Raw genomic sequence first — 16,293 nt, 5'->3', positions numbered from 1 at the left:
CCATGCAAGTGGAATAATTCCCAACCGGCAGAGGTGTGTAGGCAGATACAAGCGAACGATTAGCATCCACAATTGGCGAGCGTGCTTTTATTCGTGCGCAGGAAGCACCCTCCTCCCACACCTACACTTAATTTAGAAACAGTACAAATGTTCTCATAAGATTCTCAAGCCTACGTCGGAAAGATCTGCCTTGCGCCGATTTCACGTAAATCCCACTGCACGTTCCCATTCTTTGCGTCAGTCGGCTGCTATTGGTGTTGCTGGTGGTGACTGCTGATAACAGATGCCGTAGCAATCAATTCATGGAGTGAGTTGTATGTTTTGCGATAGTCTGTCTCTGACAAGGAAGCACAGGTGATATAGGTGCGAACACAGGAAGCTTGCAGCCCCTCGCTGCCTGCAGACACAGAGCAGCCACAGTAGAAGAGCGGCCTAAGCCGTAGGCGAAATGTGCTCATTCGCTTTGGCGCGACGTCGAACTGTAAATAAGGCTGTCACTAGCGTGAGCGTCGTGTAAAGTCGGAAAAGTCATCTGCATGGGTGATTGCCAAGTTTGGGGAGCGTTTCGTAGTACGATCAGTGCAATGGAGACGCGGAAACTTGTTGTGTCCCAGTGTTTTGCAGTTGGACGACAAGAGTTTTACACAGTAGCAAAGAGCGAGGCACTGAGTTGGCATGAACAATGGAGAGCACAATGGGGCTCGAGATGTGCTTGTTACCTCAGGTGCTGTGTGATTGTCGACAAGGAGTGAAATGGACCAATTTGTGACCGCCCTTTCAATTTAAGACGTTCAAAACAGACGGAATTTGCATTCGTAATACCAGAGCATCGAAACTTCTTGGAACTCTTGTGTATATGAACGTGTCCGCGCCTTTGTATTCTGGTACCTTCGCCGCTACAAACCAACCAACCATCGTGTCCGTGCACATCAGAGTCGCAAAGAATGGAGAATAGCCAGGCTTGGTCGTGTGTGTAGCTGTAGCTCAGTTGGCAGATCGTTCGCTTAGCGTGTGAACGGTCTCGGGTTCAAGCCCCGGCTCCTCCATGTTTTGTGGTCAGTGCATGGTAAGTGTTGGTCGTGGCGAACATAAACGCACGCAAAAAGTTGCAAAACCAGCGTCACAGACTGATATGATGTATACTGTCATAAGGAGAGCAAGATGTAAGTGTGAGGACCGGCTGTTATCGTGGTGTCATCGAGTGCAGATCTGTCTTAGGTATCACGGCTTAACGTCATTGAAGTCTAGAGGTGGACAACACGTTCGTCTTACTCAGAGCGGTGTCTGAACTCTATTTTCGACGTTATGCGTGCCACTTTCATTGTGGCCAACTACGATTCGATACAGAATGCACGAAACCTGAAAGACACCCTCACTGATACATAGAGAGTAGTGTTTGTCTGCGGAATAATGGGAGTGCAAGGGTCTGTGACGTTGATATGACTGTATGTAGCACTACTAGTTATTGGGGGGGTGGGCGTAGCTCAGATGGTAGAGCGCTCGCTTAGCGTGCGAGAGGTACTGGGATCGATACCCAGCGCCTCCAGAATTTTTAACACACCTACATGCGCACCTTGCCATGCAAGTGGAATAATTCCCAACCGGCAGAGGTGTGTAGGCAGATACAATCGAACGATTAGCATCCACAATTGGCGAGCGTGCTTTTATTCGTGCGCAGGAAGCACCCTCCTCCCACACCTACACTTAATTTAGAAACAGTACAAATGTTCCCATAAGATTCTCAAGCCTACGTCGGAAAGATCTGCCTTGCGCCGATTTCACGTAAATCCCACTGCACGTTCCCATTCTTTGCGTCAGTCGGCTGCTATTGGTGTTGCTGGTTGTGACTGCTGATAACAGATGCCGTAGCAATCAATTCATGGAGTGAGTTGTATGTTTTGCGATAGTCTGTCTCTGACAAGGAAGCACAGGTGATATAGGTGCGAACACAGGAAGCTTGCAGCCCCTCGCTGCCTGCAGACACAGAGCAGCCACACTAGAAGAGCGGCCTAAGCCGTAGGCGAAATGTGCTCATTCGCTTTGGCGCGACGTCGAACTGTAAATAAGGCTGTCACTAGCGTGAGCGTCGTGTAAAGTCGGAAAAGTCATCTGCATGGGTGATTGCCAAGTTTGGGGAGCGTTTCGTAGTACGATCAGTGCAATGGAGACGCGGAAACTTGTTGTGTCCCAGTGTTTTGCAGTTGGACGACAAGAGTTTTACACAGTAGCAAAGAGCGAGGCACTGAGTTGGCATGAACAATGGAGAGCACAATGGGGCTCGAGATGTGCTTGTTACCTCAGGTGCTGTGTGATTGTCGACAAGGAGTGAAATGGACCAATTTGTGACCGCCCTTTCAATTTAAGACGTTCAAAACAGACGGAATTTGCATTCGTAATACCAGAGCATCGAAACTTCTTGGAACTCTTGTGTATATGAACGTGCCCGCGCCTTTGTATTCTGGTACCTTCGCCGCTACAAACCAACCAACCATCGTGTCCGTGCACATCAGAGTCGCAAAGAATGGAGAATAGCCAGGCTTGGTCGTGTGTGTAGCTGTAGCTCAGTTGGCAGATCGTTCGCTTAGCGTGTGAACGGTCTCGGGTTCAAGCCCCGGCTCCTCCATGTTTTGTGGTCAGTGCATGGTAAGTGTTGGTCGCGGCGAACATAAACGCACGCAAGAAGTTGCAAAACCAGCGTCACAGACTGATATGATGTATACTGTCATAAGGAGAGCAAGATGTAAGTGTGGGGACCGGCTGTTATCGTGGTGTCATCGAGTGCAGATCTGTCTTAGGTATCACGGCTTAACGTCATTGAAGTATAGAGGTGGACAACACGTTCGTCTTACTCAGAGCGGTGTCTGAACTCTATTTTCGACGTTATGCGTGCCACTTTCATTGTGGCCAACTACGATTCGATAGAGAATGCACGAAACCTGAAAGACACCCTCACTGATACATAGAGAGTAGTGTTTGTCTGCGGAATAATGGGAGTGCAAGGGTCTGTGACGTTGATATGACTGTATGTAGCACTACTAGTTATCGGGGGGGTGGGCGTAGCTCAGATGGTAGAGCGCTCGCTTAGCGTGCGAGAGGTACTGGGATCGATACCCAGCGCCTCCAGAATTTTTAACACACCTACATGCGCACCTTGCCATGCAAGTGGAATAATTCCCAACCGGCAGAGGTGTGTAGGCAGATACAAGCGAACGATTAACATCCACAATTGGCGAGCGTGCTTTTATTCGTGCGCAGGTAGCACCCTCCTCCCACACCTACACTTAATTTAGAAACAGTACAAATGTTCCCATAAGATTCTCAAGCCTACGTCGGAAAGATCTGCCTTGCGCCGATTTCACGTAAATCCCACTGCACGTTCCCATTCTTTGCGTCAGTCGGCTGCTATTGGTGTTGCTGGTTGTGACTGCTGATAACAGATGCCGTAGCAATCAATTCATGGAGTGAGTTGTATGTTTTGCGATAGTCTGTCTCTGACAAGGAAGCACAGGTGATATAGGTGCGAACACAGGAAGCTTGCAGCCCCTCGCTGCCTGCAGACACAGAGCAGCCACACTAGAAGAGCGGCCTAAGCCGTAGGCGAAATGTGCTCATTCGCTTTGACGCGACGTCGAACTGTAAATAAGGCTGTCACTAGCGTGAGCGTCGTGTAAAGTCGGAAAAGTCATCTGCATGGGTGATTGCCAAGTTTGGGGAGCGTTTCGTAGTACGATCAGTGCAATGGAGACGCGGAAACTTATTGTGTCCCAGTGTTTTGCAGTTGGACGACAAGAGTTTTACACAGTAGCAAAGAGCGAGGCACTGAGTTGGCATGAACAATGGAGAGCACAATGGGGCTCGAGATGTGCTTGTTACCTCAGGTGCTGTGTGATTGTCGACAAGGAGTGAAATGGACCAATTTGTGACCGCCCTTTCAATTTAAGACGTTCAAAACAGACGGAATTTGCATTCGTAATACCAGAGCATCGAAACTTCTTGGAACTCTTGTGTATATGAACGTGCCCGCGCCTTTGTATTCTGGTACCTTCGCCGCTACAAACCAACCAACCATCGTGTCCGTGCACATCAGAGTCGCAAAGAATGGAGAATAGCCAGGCTTGGTCGTGTGTGTAGCTGTAGCTCAGTTGGCAGATCGTTCGCTTAGCGTGTGAACGGTCTCGGGTTCAAGCCCCGGCTCCTCCATGTTTTGTGGTCAGTGCATGGTAAGTGTTGGTCGCGGCGAACATAAACGCACGCAAGAAGTTGCAAAACCAGCGTCACAGACTGATATGATGTATACTGTCATAAGGAGAGCAAGATGTAAGTGTGGGGACCGGCTGTTATCGTGGTGTCATCGAGTGCAGATCTGTCTTAGGTATCACGGCTTAACGTCATTGAAGTCTAGAGGTGGACAACACGTTCGTCTTACTCAGAGCGGTGTCTGAACTCTATTTTCGACGTTATGCGTGCCACTTTCATTGTGGCCAACTACGATTCGATAGAGAATGCACGAAACCTGAAAGACACCCTCACTGATACATAGAGAGTAGTGTTTGTCTGCGGAATAATGGGAGTGCAAGGGTCTGTGTTGTTGATATGACTGTATGTAGCACTACTAGTTATCGGGGGGGTGGGCGTAGCTCAGATGGTAGAGCGCTCGCTTAGCGTGCGAGAGGTACTGGGATCGATACCCAGCGCCTCCAGAATTTTTAACACACCTACATGCGCACCTTGCCATGCAAGTGGAATAATTCCCAACCGGCAGAGGTGTGTAGGCAGATACAAGCGAACGATTAACATCCACAATTGGCGAGCGTGCTTTTATTCGTGCGCAGGTAGCACCCTCCTCCCACACCTACACTTAATTTAGAAACAGTACAAATGTTCCCATAAGATTCTCAAGCCTACGTCGGAAAGATCTGCCTTGCGCCGATTTCACGAAAATCCCACTGCACGTTCCCATTCTTTGCGTCAGTCGGCTGCTATTGGTGTTGCTGGTTGTGACTGCTGATAACAGATGCCGTAGCAATCAATTCATGGAGTGAGTTGTATGTTTTGCGATAGTCTGTCTCTGACAAGGAAGCACAGGTGATATAGGTGCGAACACAGGAAGCTTGCAGCCCCTCGCTGCCTGCAGACACAGAGCAGCCACAGTAGAAGAGCGGCCTAAGCCGTAGGCGAAATGTGCTCATTCGCTTTGGCGCGACGTCGAACTGTAAATAAGGCTGTCACTAGCGTGAGCGTCGTGTAAAGTCGGAAAAGTCATCTGCATGGGTGATTGCCAAGTTTGGGGAGCGTTTCGTAGTACGATCAGTGCAATGGAGACGCGGAAACTTGTTGTGTCCCAGTGTTTTGCAGTTGGACGACAAGAGTTTTACACAGTAGCAAAGAGCGAGGCACTGAGTTGGCATGAACAATGGAGAGCACAATGGGGCTCGAGATGTGCTTGTTACCTCAGGTGCTGTGTGATTGTCGACAAGGAGTGAAATGGACCAATTTGTGACCGCCCTTTCAATTTAAGACGTTCAAAACAGACGGAATTTGCATTCGTAATACCAGAGCATCGAAACTACTTGGAACTCTTGTGTATATGAACGTGTCCGCGCCTTTGTATTCTGGTACCTTCGCCGCTACAAACCAACCAACCATCGTGTCCGTGCACATCAGAGTCGCAAAGAATGGAGAATAGCCAGGCTTGGTCGTGTGTGTAGCTGTAGCTCAGTTGGCAGATCGTTCGCTTAGCGTGTGAACGGTCTCGGGTTCAAGCCCCGGCTCCTCCATGTTTTGTGGTCAGTGCATGGTAAGTGTTGGTCGCGGCGAACATAAACGCACGCAAGAAGTTGCAAAACCAGCGTCACAGACTGATATGATGTATACTGTCATAAGGAGAGCAAGATGTAAGTGTGGGGACCGGCTGTTATCGTGGTGTCATCGAGTGCAGATCTGTCTTAGGTATCACGGCTTAACGTCATTGAAGTCTAGAGGTGGACAACACGTTCGTCTTACTCAGAGCGGTGTCTGAACTCTATTTTCGACGTTATGCGTGCCACTTTCATTGTGGCCAACTACGATTCGATAGAGAATGCACGAAACCTGAAAGACACCCTCACTGATACATAGAGAGTAGTGTTTGTCTGCGGAATAATGGGAGTGCAAGGGTCTGTGACGTTGATATGACTGTATGTAGCACGACTAGTTATCGGGGGGTGGGCGTAGCTCAGATGGTAGAGCGCTCGCTTAGCGTGCGAGAGGTACTGGTATCGATACCCAGCGCCTCCAGAATTTTTAACACACCTACATGCGCACCTTGCCATGCAAGTGGAATAATTCCCAACCGGCAGAGGTGTGTAGGCAGATACAAGCGAACGATTAACATCCACAATTGGCGAGCGTTCTTTTATTCGTGCGCAGGTAGCACCCTCCTCCCACACCTACACTTAATTTAGAAACAGTACAAATGTTCCCATAAGATTCTCAAGCCTACGTCGGAAAGATCTGCCTTGCGCCGATTTCACGTAAATCCCACTGCACGTTCCCATTCTTTGCGTCAGTCGGCTGCTATTGGTGTTGCTGGTTGTGACTGCTGATAACAGATGCCGTAGCAATCAATTCATGGAGTGAGTTGTATGTTTTGCGATAGTCTGTCTCTGACAAGGAAGCACAGGTGATATAGGTGCGAACACAGGAAGCTTGCAGCCCCTCGCTGCCTGCAGACACAGAGCAGCCACACTAGAAGAGCGGCCTAAGCCGTAGGCGAAATGTGCTCATTCGCTTTGGCGCGACGTCGAACTGTAAATAAGGCTGTCACTAGCGTGAGCGTCGTGTAAAGTCGGAAAAGTCATCTGCATGGGTGATTGCCAAGTTTGGGGAGCGTTTCGTAGTACGATCAGTGCAATGGAGACGCGGAAACTTGTTGTGTCCCAGTGTTTTGCAGTTGGACGACAAGAGTTTTACACAGTAGCAAAGAGCGAGGCACTGAGTTGGCATGAACAATGGAGAGCACAATGGGGCTCGAGATGTGCTTGTTACCTCAGGTGCTGTGTGATTGTCGACAAGGAGTGAAATGGACCAATTTGTGACCGCCCTTTCAATTTAAGACGTTCAAAACAGACGGAATTTGCATTCGTAATACCAGAGCATCGAAACTTCTTGGAACTCTTGTGTATATGAACGTGCCCGCGCCTTTGTATTCTGGTACCTTCGCCGCTACAAACCAACCAACCATCGTGTCCGTGCACATCAGAGTCGCAAAGAATGGAGAATAGCCAGGCTTGGTCGTGTGTGTAGCTGTAGCTCAGTTGGCAGATCGTTCGCTTAGCGTGTGAACGGTCTCGGGTTCAAGCCCCGGCTCCTCCATGTTTTGTGGTCAGTGCATGGTAAGTGTTGGTCGCGGCGAACATAAACGCACGCAAGAAGTTGCAAAACCAGCGTCACAGACTGATATGATGTATACTGTCATAAGGAGAGCAAGATGTAAGTGTGAGGACCGGCTGTTATCGTGGTGTCATCGAGTGCAGATGTGTCTTAGGTATCACGGCTTAACGTCATTGAAGTCTAGAGGTGGACAACACGTTCGTCTTACTCAGAGCGGTGTCTGAACTCTATTTTCGACGTTATGCGTGCCACTTTCATTGTGGCCAACTACGATTCGATACAGAATGCACGAAACCTGAAAGACACCCTCACTGATACATAGAGAGTAGTGTTTGTCTGCGGAATAATGGGAGTGCAAGGGTCTGTGACGTTGATATGACTGTATGTAGCACTACTAGTTATCGGGGGGGTGGGCGTAGCTCAGATGGTAGAGCGCTCGCTTAGCGTGCGAGAGGTACTGGGATCGATACCCAGCGCCTCCAGAATTTTTAACACACTTACATGCGCACCTTGCCATGCAAGTGGAATAATTCCCAACCGGCAGAGGTGTGTAGGCAGATACAAGCGAACGATTAGCATCCACAATTGGCGAGCGTGCTTTTATTCGTGCGCAGGAAGCACCCTCCTCCCACACCTACACTTAATTTAGAAACAGTCCAAATGTTCCCATAAGATTCTCAAGCCTACGTCGGAAAGATCTGCCTTGCGCCGATTTCACGTAAATCCCACTGCACGTTCCCATTCTTTGCGTGCAGTCGGCTGCTACTGGTGTTGCTGGTTGTGACTGCTGATAACAGATGCCGTAGCAATCAATTCATGGAGTGAGTTGTATGTTTTGCGATAGTCTGTCTCTGACAAGGAAGCACAGGTGATATAGGTGCGAACACAGGAAGCTTGCAGCCCCTCGCTGCCTGCAGACACAGAGCAGCCACACTAGAAGAGCGGCCTAAGCCGTAGGCGAAATGTGCTCATTCGCTTTGGCGCGACGTCGAACTGTAAATAAGGCTGTCACTAGCGTGAGCGTCGTGTAAAGTCGGAAAAGTCATCTGCATGGGTGATTGCCAAGTTTGGGGAGCGTTTCGTAGTACGATCAGTGCAATGGAGACGCGGAAACTTGTTGTGTCCCAGTGTTTTGCAGTTGGACGACAAGAGTTTTACACAGTAGCAAAGAGCGAGGCACTGAGTTGGCATGAACAATGGAGAGCACAATGGGGCTCGAGATGTGCTTGTTACCTCAGGTGCTGTGTGATTGTCGACAAGGAGTGAAATGGACCAATTTGTGACCGCCCTTTCAATTTAAGACGTTCAAAACAGACGGAATTTGCATTCGTAATACCAGAGCATCGAAACTTCTTGGAACTCTTGTGTATATGAACGTGCCCGCGCCTTTGTATTCTGGTACCTTCGCCGCTACAAACCAACCAACCATCGTGTCCGTGCACATCAGAGTCGCAAAGAATGGAGAATAGCCAGGCTTGGTCGTGTGTGTAGCTGTAGCTCAGTTGGCAGATCGTTCGCTTAGCGTGTGAACGGTCTCGGGTTCAAGCCCCGGCTCCTCCATGTTTTGTGGTCAGTGCATGGTAAGTGTTGGTCGCGGCGAACATAAACGCACGCAAGAAGTTGCAAAACCAGCGTCACAGACTGATATGATGTATACTGTCATAAGGAGAGCAAGATGTAAGTGTGGGGACCGGCTGTTATCGTGGTGTCATCGAGTGCAGATCTGTCTTAGGTATCACGGCTTAACGTCATTGAAGTCTAGAGGTGGACAACACGTTCGTCTTACTCAGAGCGGTGTCTGAACTCTATTTTCGACGTTATGCGTGCCACTTTCATTGTGGCCAACTACGATTCGATAGAGAATGCACGAAACCTGAAAGACACCCTCACTGATACATAGAGAGTAGTGTTTGTCTGCGGAATAATGGGAGTGCAAGGGTCTGTGACGTTGATATGACTGTATGTAGCACTACTAGTTATCGGGGGGGTGGGCGTAGCTCAGATGGTAGAGCGCTCGCTTAGCGTGCGAGAGGTACTGGGATCGATACCCAGCGCCTCCAGAATTTTTAACACACCTACATGCGCACCTTGCCATGCAAGTGGAATAATTCCCAACCGGCAGAGGTGTGTAGGCAGATACAAGCGAACGATTAACATCCACAATTGGCGAGCGTGATTTTATTCGTGCGCAGGTAGCACCCTCCTCCCACACCTACACTTAATTTAGAAACAGTACAAATGTTCCCATAAGATTCTCAAGCCTACGTCGGAAAGATCTGCCTTGCGCCGATTTCACGTAAATCCCACTGCACGTTCCCATTCTTTGCGTCAGTCGGCTGCTATTGGTGTTGCTGGTTGTGACTGCTGATAACAGATGCCGTAGCAATCAATTCATGGAGTGAGTTGTATGTTTTGCGATAGTCTGTCTCTGACAAGGAAGCACAGGTGATATAGGTGCGAACACAGGAAGCTTGCAGCCCCTCGCTGCCTGCAGACACAGAGCAGCCACAGTAGAAGAGCGGCCTAAGCCGTAGGCGAAATGTGCTCATTCGCTTTGGCGCGACGTCGAACTGTAAATAAGGCTGTCACTAGCGTGAGCGTCGTGTAAAGTCGGAAAAGTCATCTGCATGGGTGATTGCCAAGTTTGGGGAGCGTTTCGTAGTACGATCAGTGCAATGGAGACACGGAAACTTGTTGTGTCCCAGTGTTTTGCAGTTGGACGACAAGAGTTTTACACAGTATCAAAGAGCGAGGCACTGAGTTGGCATGAACAATGGAGAGCACAATGGGGCTCGAGATGTGCTTGTTACCTCAGGTGCTGTGTGATTGTCGACAAGGAGTGAAATGGACCAATTTGTGACCGCCCTTTCAATTTAAGACGTTCAAAACAGACGGAATTTGCATTCGTAATACCAGAGCATCGAAACTACTTGGAACTCTTGTGTATATGAACGTGTCCGCGCCTTTGTATTCTGGTACCTTCGCCGCTACAAACCAACCAACCATCGTGTCCGTGCACATCAGAGTCGCAAAGAATGGAGAATAGCCAGGCTTGGTCGTGTGTGTAGCTGTAGCTCAGTTGGCAGATCGTTCGCTTAGCGTGTGAACGGTCTCGGGTTCAAGCCCCGGCTCCTCCATGTTTTGTGGTCAGTGCATGGTAAGTGTTGGTCGCGGCGAACATAAACGCACGCAAGAAGTTGCAAAACCAGCGTCACAGACTGATATGATGTATACTGTCATAAGGAGAGCAAGATGTAAGTGTGAGGACCGGCTGTTATCGTGGTGTCATCGAGTGCAGATCTGTCTTAGGTATCACGGCTTAACGTCATTGAAGTCTAGAGGTGGACAACACGTTCGTCTTACTCAGAGCGGTGTCTAAACTCTATTTTCGACGTTATGCGTGCCACTTTCATTGTGGCCAACTACGATTCGATAGAGAATGCACGAAACCTGAAAGACACCCTCACTGATACATAGAGAGTAGTGTTTGTCTGCGGAATAATGGGAGTGCAAGGGTCTGTGACGTTGATATGACTGTATGTAGCACTACTAGTTATCGGGGGGGTGGGCGTAGCTCAGATAGTAGAGCGCTCGCTTAGCGTGCGAGAGGTACTGGGATCGATACCCAGCGCCTCCAGAATTTTTAACACACCTACATGCGCACCTTGCCATGCAAGTGGAATAATTCCCAACCGGCAGAGGTGTGTAGGCAGATACAAACGAACGATTAGCATCCACAATTGGCGAGCGTGCTTTTATTCGTGCGCAGGAAGCACCCTCCTCCCACACCTACACTTAATTTAGAAACAGTACAAATGTTCCCATAAGATTCTCAAGCCTACGTCGGAAAGATCTGCCTTGCGCCGATTTCACGTAAATCCCACTGCACGTTCCCATTCTTTGCGTGCAGTCGGCTGCTACTGGTGTTGCTGGTTGTGACTGCTGATAACAGATGCCGTAGCAATCAATTCATGGAGTGAGTTGTATGTTTTGCGATAGTCTGTCTCTGACAAGGAAGCACAGGTGATATAGGTGCGAACACAGGAAGCTTGCAGCCCCTCGCTGCCTGCAGACACAGAGCAGCCACACTAGAAGAGCGGCCTAAGCCGTAGGCGAAATGTGCTCATTCGCTTTGGCGCGACGTCGAACTGTAAATAAGGCTGTCACTAGCGTGAGCGTCGTGTAAAGTCGGAAAAGTCATCTGCATGGGTGATTGCCAAGTTTGGGGAGCGTTTCGTAGTACGATCAGTGCAATGGAGACGCGGAAACTATTTGTGTCCCAGTGTTTTGCAGTTGGACGACAAGAGTTTTACACAGTAGCAAAGAGCGAGGCACTGAGTTGGCATGAACAATGGAGAGCACAATGGGGCTCGAGATGTGCTTGTTACCTCAGGTGCTGTGTGATTGTCGACAAGGAGTGAAATGGACCAATTTGTGACCGCCCTTTCAATTTAAGACGTTCAAAACAGACGGAATTTGCATTCGTAATACCAGAGCATCGAAACTACTTGGAACTCTTGTGTATATGAACGTGTCCGCGCCTTTGTATTCTGGTACCTTTGCCGCTACAAACCAACCAACCATCGTGTCCGTGCACATCAGAGTCGCAAAGAATGGAGAATAGCCAGGCTTGGTCGTGTGTGTAGCTGTAGCTCAGTTGGCAGATCGTTCGCTTAGCGTGTGAACGGCCTCGGGTTCAAGCCCCGGCTCCTCCATGTTTTGTGGTCAGTGCATGGTAAGTGTTGGTCGCGGCGAACATAAACGCACGCAAGAAGTTGCAAAACCAGCGTCACAGACTGATATGATGTATACTGTCATAAGGAGAGCAAGATGTAAGTGTGAGGACCGGCTGTTATCGTGGTGTCATCGAGTGCAGATCTGTCTTAGGTATCACGGCTTAACGTCATTGAAGTCTAGAGGTGGACAACACGTTCGTCTTACTCAGAGCGGTGTCTGAACTCTATTTTCGACGTTATGCGTGCCACTTTCACTGTGGCCAACTACGATTCGATACAGAATGCACGAAACCTGAAAGACACCCTCACTGATACATAGAGAGTAGTGTTTGTCTGCGGAATAATGGGAGTGCAAGGGTCTGTGACGTTGATATGACTGTATGTAGCACTACTAGTTATCGGGGGGGTGTTCGTAGCTCAGATGGTAGAGCGCTCGCTTAGCGTGCGAGAGGTACTGGGATCGATACCCAGCGCCTCCAGAATTTTTAACACACCTACATGCGCACCTTGCCATGCAAGTGGAATAATTCCCAACCGGCAGAGGTGTGTAGGCAGATACAAGCGAACGATTAGCATCCACAATTGGCGAGCGTGCTTTTATTCGTGCGCAGGAAGCACCCTCCTCCCACACCTACACTTAATTTAGAAACAGTACAAATGTTCCCATAAGATTCTCAAGCCTACGTCGGAAAGATCTGCCTTGCGCCGATTTCACGTAGATCCCACTGCACGTTCCCATTCTTTGCGTCAGTCGGCTGCTACTGGTGTTGCTAGTTGTGACTGCTGATAACAGATGCCGTAGCAATCAATTCATGGAGTGAGTTGTATGTTTTGCGATAGTCTGTCTCTGACAAGGAAGCACAGGTGATATAGGTGCGAACACAGGAAGCTTGCAGCCCCTCGCTGCCTGCAGACACAGAGCAGCAACACTAGAAGAGCGGCCTAAGCCGTAGGCGAAATGTGCTCATTCGCTTTGGCGCGACGTCGAACTGTAAATAAGGCTGTCACTAGCGTGAGCGTCGTGTAAAGACGGAAAAGTCATCTGCATGGGTGATTGCCAAGTTTGGGGAGCGTTTCGTAGTATGATCAGTGCAATGGAGACGCGGAAACTTGTTGTGTCCCAGTGTTTTGCAGTTGGACGACGAGAGTTTTACACAGTAGCAAAGAGCGAGGCACTGAGTTGGCATGAACAATGGAGAGCACAATGGGGCTCGAGATGTGCTTGTTACCTCAGGTGCTGTGTGTTTGTCGACAAGGAGTGAAATGGACCAATTTGTGACCGCCCTTTCAATTTAAGACGTTCAAAACAGACGGAATTTGCATTCGTAATACCAGAGCATCGAAACTACTTGGAACTCTTGTGTATATGAACGTGTCCGCGCCTTTGTATTCTGGTACCTTCGCCGCTACAAACCAACCAACCATCGTGTCCGTGCACATCAGAGTCGCAAAGAACGGAGAATAGCCAGGCTTGGTCGTTTGTGTAGCTGTAGCTCAGTTGGCAGATCGTTCGCTTGGCGTGTGAACGGTCTCGGGTTCAAGCCCCGGCTCCTCCATGTTTTGTGGTCAGTGCATGGTAAGTGTTGGTCGCGGCGAAGATAAACGCACGCAAGAAGTTGCAAAACCAGCGTCACAGACTGATATGATGTATACTGTCATAAGGAGAGCAAGATGTAAGTGTGAGGACCGGCTGTTATCGTGGTGTCATCGAGTGCAGATCTGTCTTAGGTATCACGGCTTAACGTCATTGAAGTCTAGAGGTGGACAACACGTTCGTCTTACTCAGAGCGGTGTCTGAACTCTATTTTCGACGTTATGCGTGCCACTTTCATTGTGGCCAACTACGATTCGATACAGAATGCACGAAACCTGAAAGACACCGTCACTGATACATAGAGAGTAGTGTTTGTCTGCGGAATAATGGGAGTGCAAGGGTCTGTGACGTTGATATGACTGTATGTAGCACTACTAGTTATCGGGGGGGTGTTCGTAGCTCAGATGGTAGAGCGCTCGCTTAGCGTGCGAGAGGTACTGGGATCGATACCCAGCGCCTCCAGAATTTTTAACACACCTACATGCGCACCTTGCCATGCAAGTGGAATAATTCCCAACCGGCAGAGGTGTGTAGGCAGATACAAGCGAACGATTAGCATCCACAATTGGCGAGCGTGCTTTTATTCGTGCGCAGGAAGCACCCTCCTCCCACACCTACACTTAATTTAGAAACAGTACAAATGTTCCCATAAGATTCTCAAGCCTACGTCGGAAAGATCTGCCTTGCGCCGATTTCACGTAAATCCCACTGCACGTTCCCATTCTTTGCGTCAGTCGGCTGCTACTGGTGTTGCTAGTTGTGACTGCTGATAACAGATGCCGTAGCAATCAATTCATGGAGTGAGTTGTATGTTTTGCGATAGTCTGTCTCTGACAAGGAAGCACAGGTGATATAGGTGCGAACACAGGAAGCTTGCAGCCCCTCGCTGCCTGCAGACACAGAGCAGCAACACTAGAAGAGCGGCCTAAGCCGTAGGCGAAATGTGCTCATTCGCTTTGGCGCGACGTCGAACTGTAAATAAGGCTGTCACTAGCGTGAGCGTCGTGTAAAGACGGAAAAGTCATCTGCATGGGTGATTGCCAAGTTTGGGGAGCGTTTCGTAGTACGATCAGTGCAATGGAGACGCGGAAACTTGTTGTGTCCCAGTGTTTTGCAGTTGGACGACAAGAGTTTTACACAGTAGCAAAGAGCGAGGCACTGAGTTGGCATGAACAATGGAGAGCACAATGGGGCTCGAGATGTGCTTGTCACCTCAGGTGCTGTGTGATTGTCGACAAGGAGTGAAATGGACCAATTTGTGACCGCCCTTTCAATTTAAGACGTTCAAAACAGACGGAATTTGCATTCGTAATACCAGAGCATCGAAACTACTTGGAACTCTTGTGTATATGAACGTGTCCGCGCCTTTGTATTCTGGTACCTTCGCCGCTACAAACCAACCAACCATCGTGTCCGAGCACATCAGAGTCGCAAAGAATGGAGAATAGCCAGGCTTGGTCGTGTGTGTAGCTGTAGCTCAGTTGGCAGATCGTTCGCTTAGCGTGTGAACGGCCTCGGGTTCAAGCCCCGGCTCCTCCATGTTTTGTGGTCAGTGCATGGTAAGTGTTGGTCGCGGCGAACATAAAGGCACGCATGAAGTTACAAAACCAGCGTTACAGACTGATATGATGTATACTGTCATAAGGAGAGCAAGATGTAAGTGTGAGGACCGGCTGTTATCGTGGTGTCATCGAGTGCAGATCTGTCTTAGGTATCACGGCTTAACGTCATTGAAGTCTAGAGGTGGACAACACGTTCGTCTTACTCAGAGCGGTGTCTGAACTCTATTTTCGACGTTATGCGTGCCACTTTCATTGTGGCCAACTACGATTCGATACAGAATGCACGAAACCTGAAAGACACCCTCACTGATACATAGAGAGTAGTGTTTGTCTGCGGAATAATGGGAGTGCAAGGGTCTGTGACGTTGATATGACTGTATGTAGCACTACTAGTTATCGGGGGGGTGTTCGTAGCTCAGATGGTAGAGCGCTCGCTTAGCGTGCGAGAGGTACTGGGATCGATACCCAGCGCCTCCAGAATTTTTAACACACCTACATGCGCACCTTGCCATGAAAGTGGAATAATTCCCAACCGGCAGAGGTGTGTAGGCAGATACAAGCGAACGATTAGCTTCCACAATTGGCGAGCGTGCTTTTATTCGTGCGCAGGAAGCACCCTCCTCCCACACCTACACTTAATTTAGAAACAGTACAAATGTTCCCATAAGATTCTCAAGCCTACGTCGGAAAGATCTGCCTTGCGCCGATTTCACGTAAATCCCACTGCACGTTCCCATTCTTTGCGTCAGTCGGCTGCTACTGGTGTTGCTAGTTGTGACTGCTGATAACAGATGCCGTAGCAATCAATTCATGGAGTGAGTTGTATGTTTTGCGATAGTCTGTCTCTGACAAGGAAGCACAGGTGATATAGGTGCGAACACAGGAAGCTTGCAGCCCCTCGCTGCCTGCAGACACAGAGCAGCAACACTAGAAGAGCGGCCTAAGTCGTAGGCGAAATGTGCTCATTCGCTTTGGCGCGACGTCGAACTGTAAATAAGGCTGTCACTAGCGTGAGCGTCGTGTAAAGACG

At 49.2% G+C, this 16,293-nt stretch overlaps 5 non-coding genes across 5 annotated transcripts; all 5 read left to right on the top strand.

Annotated features, from left to right (window-relative positions):
* Positions 1-1,472: 1,472 nt before the first annotated feature.
* On the top strand, positions 1,473-1,546 carry Trnaa-agc (transfer RNA alanine (anticodon AGC)). The gene has a single exon. It is a non-coding gene; the product is annotated as a tRNA-Ala (tRNA).
* A 1,503-nt stretch (positions 1,547-3,049) lies between these two features.
* On the top strand, positions 3,050-3,123 carry Trnaa-agc (transfer RNA alanine (anticodon AGC)). Its single transcript has one exon. It is a non-coding gene; the product is annotated as a tRNA-Ala (tRNA).
* A 1,503-nt stretch (positions 3,124-4,626) lies between these two features.
* Positions 4,627-4,700, top strand: Trnaa-agc (transfer RNA alanine (anticodon AGC)). The gene has a single exon. It is a non-coding gene; the product is annotated as a tRNA-Ala (tRNA).
* A 3,079-nt stretch (positions 4,701-7,779) lies between these two features.
* On the top strand, positions 7,780-7,853 carry Trnaa-agc (transfer RNA alanine (anticodon AGC)). The gene has a single exon. It is a non-coding gene; the product is annotated as a tRNA-Ala (tRNA).
* A 1,504-nt stretch (positions 7,854-9,357) lies between these two features.
* Positions 9,358-9,431, top strand: Trnaa-agc (transfer RNA alanine (anticodon AGC)). Its single transcript has one exon. It is a non-coding gene; the product is annotated as a tRNA-Ala (tRNA).
* Positions 9,432-16,293: the final 6,862 nt, after the last annotated feature.

The sequence above is a fragment of the Schistocerca gregaria genome, chromosome 11 (genome assembly GCF_023897955.1).
Source record: "Schistocerca gregaria isolate iqSchGreg1 chromosome 11, iqSchGreg1.2, whole genome shotgun sequence".
NCBI classification, from domain to species: domain Eukaryota; kingdom Metazoa; phylum Arthropoda; class Insecta; order Orthoptera; family Acrididae; genus Schistocerca; species Schistocerca gregaria.
Note: the sequence above shows the minus strand (reverse complement) of the source record. Positions and strands in the feature narration are given on the sequence as shown.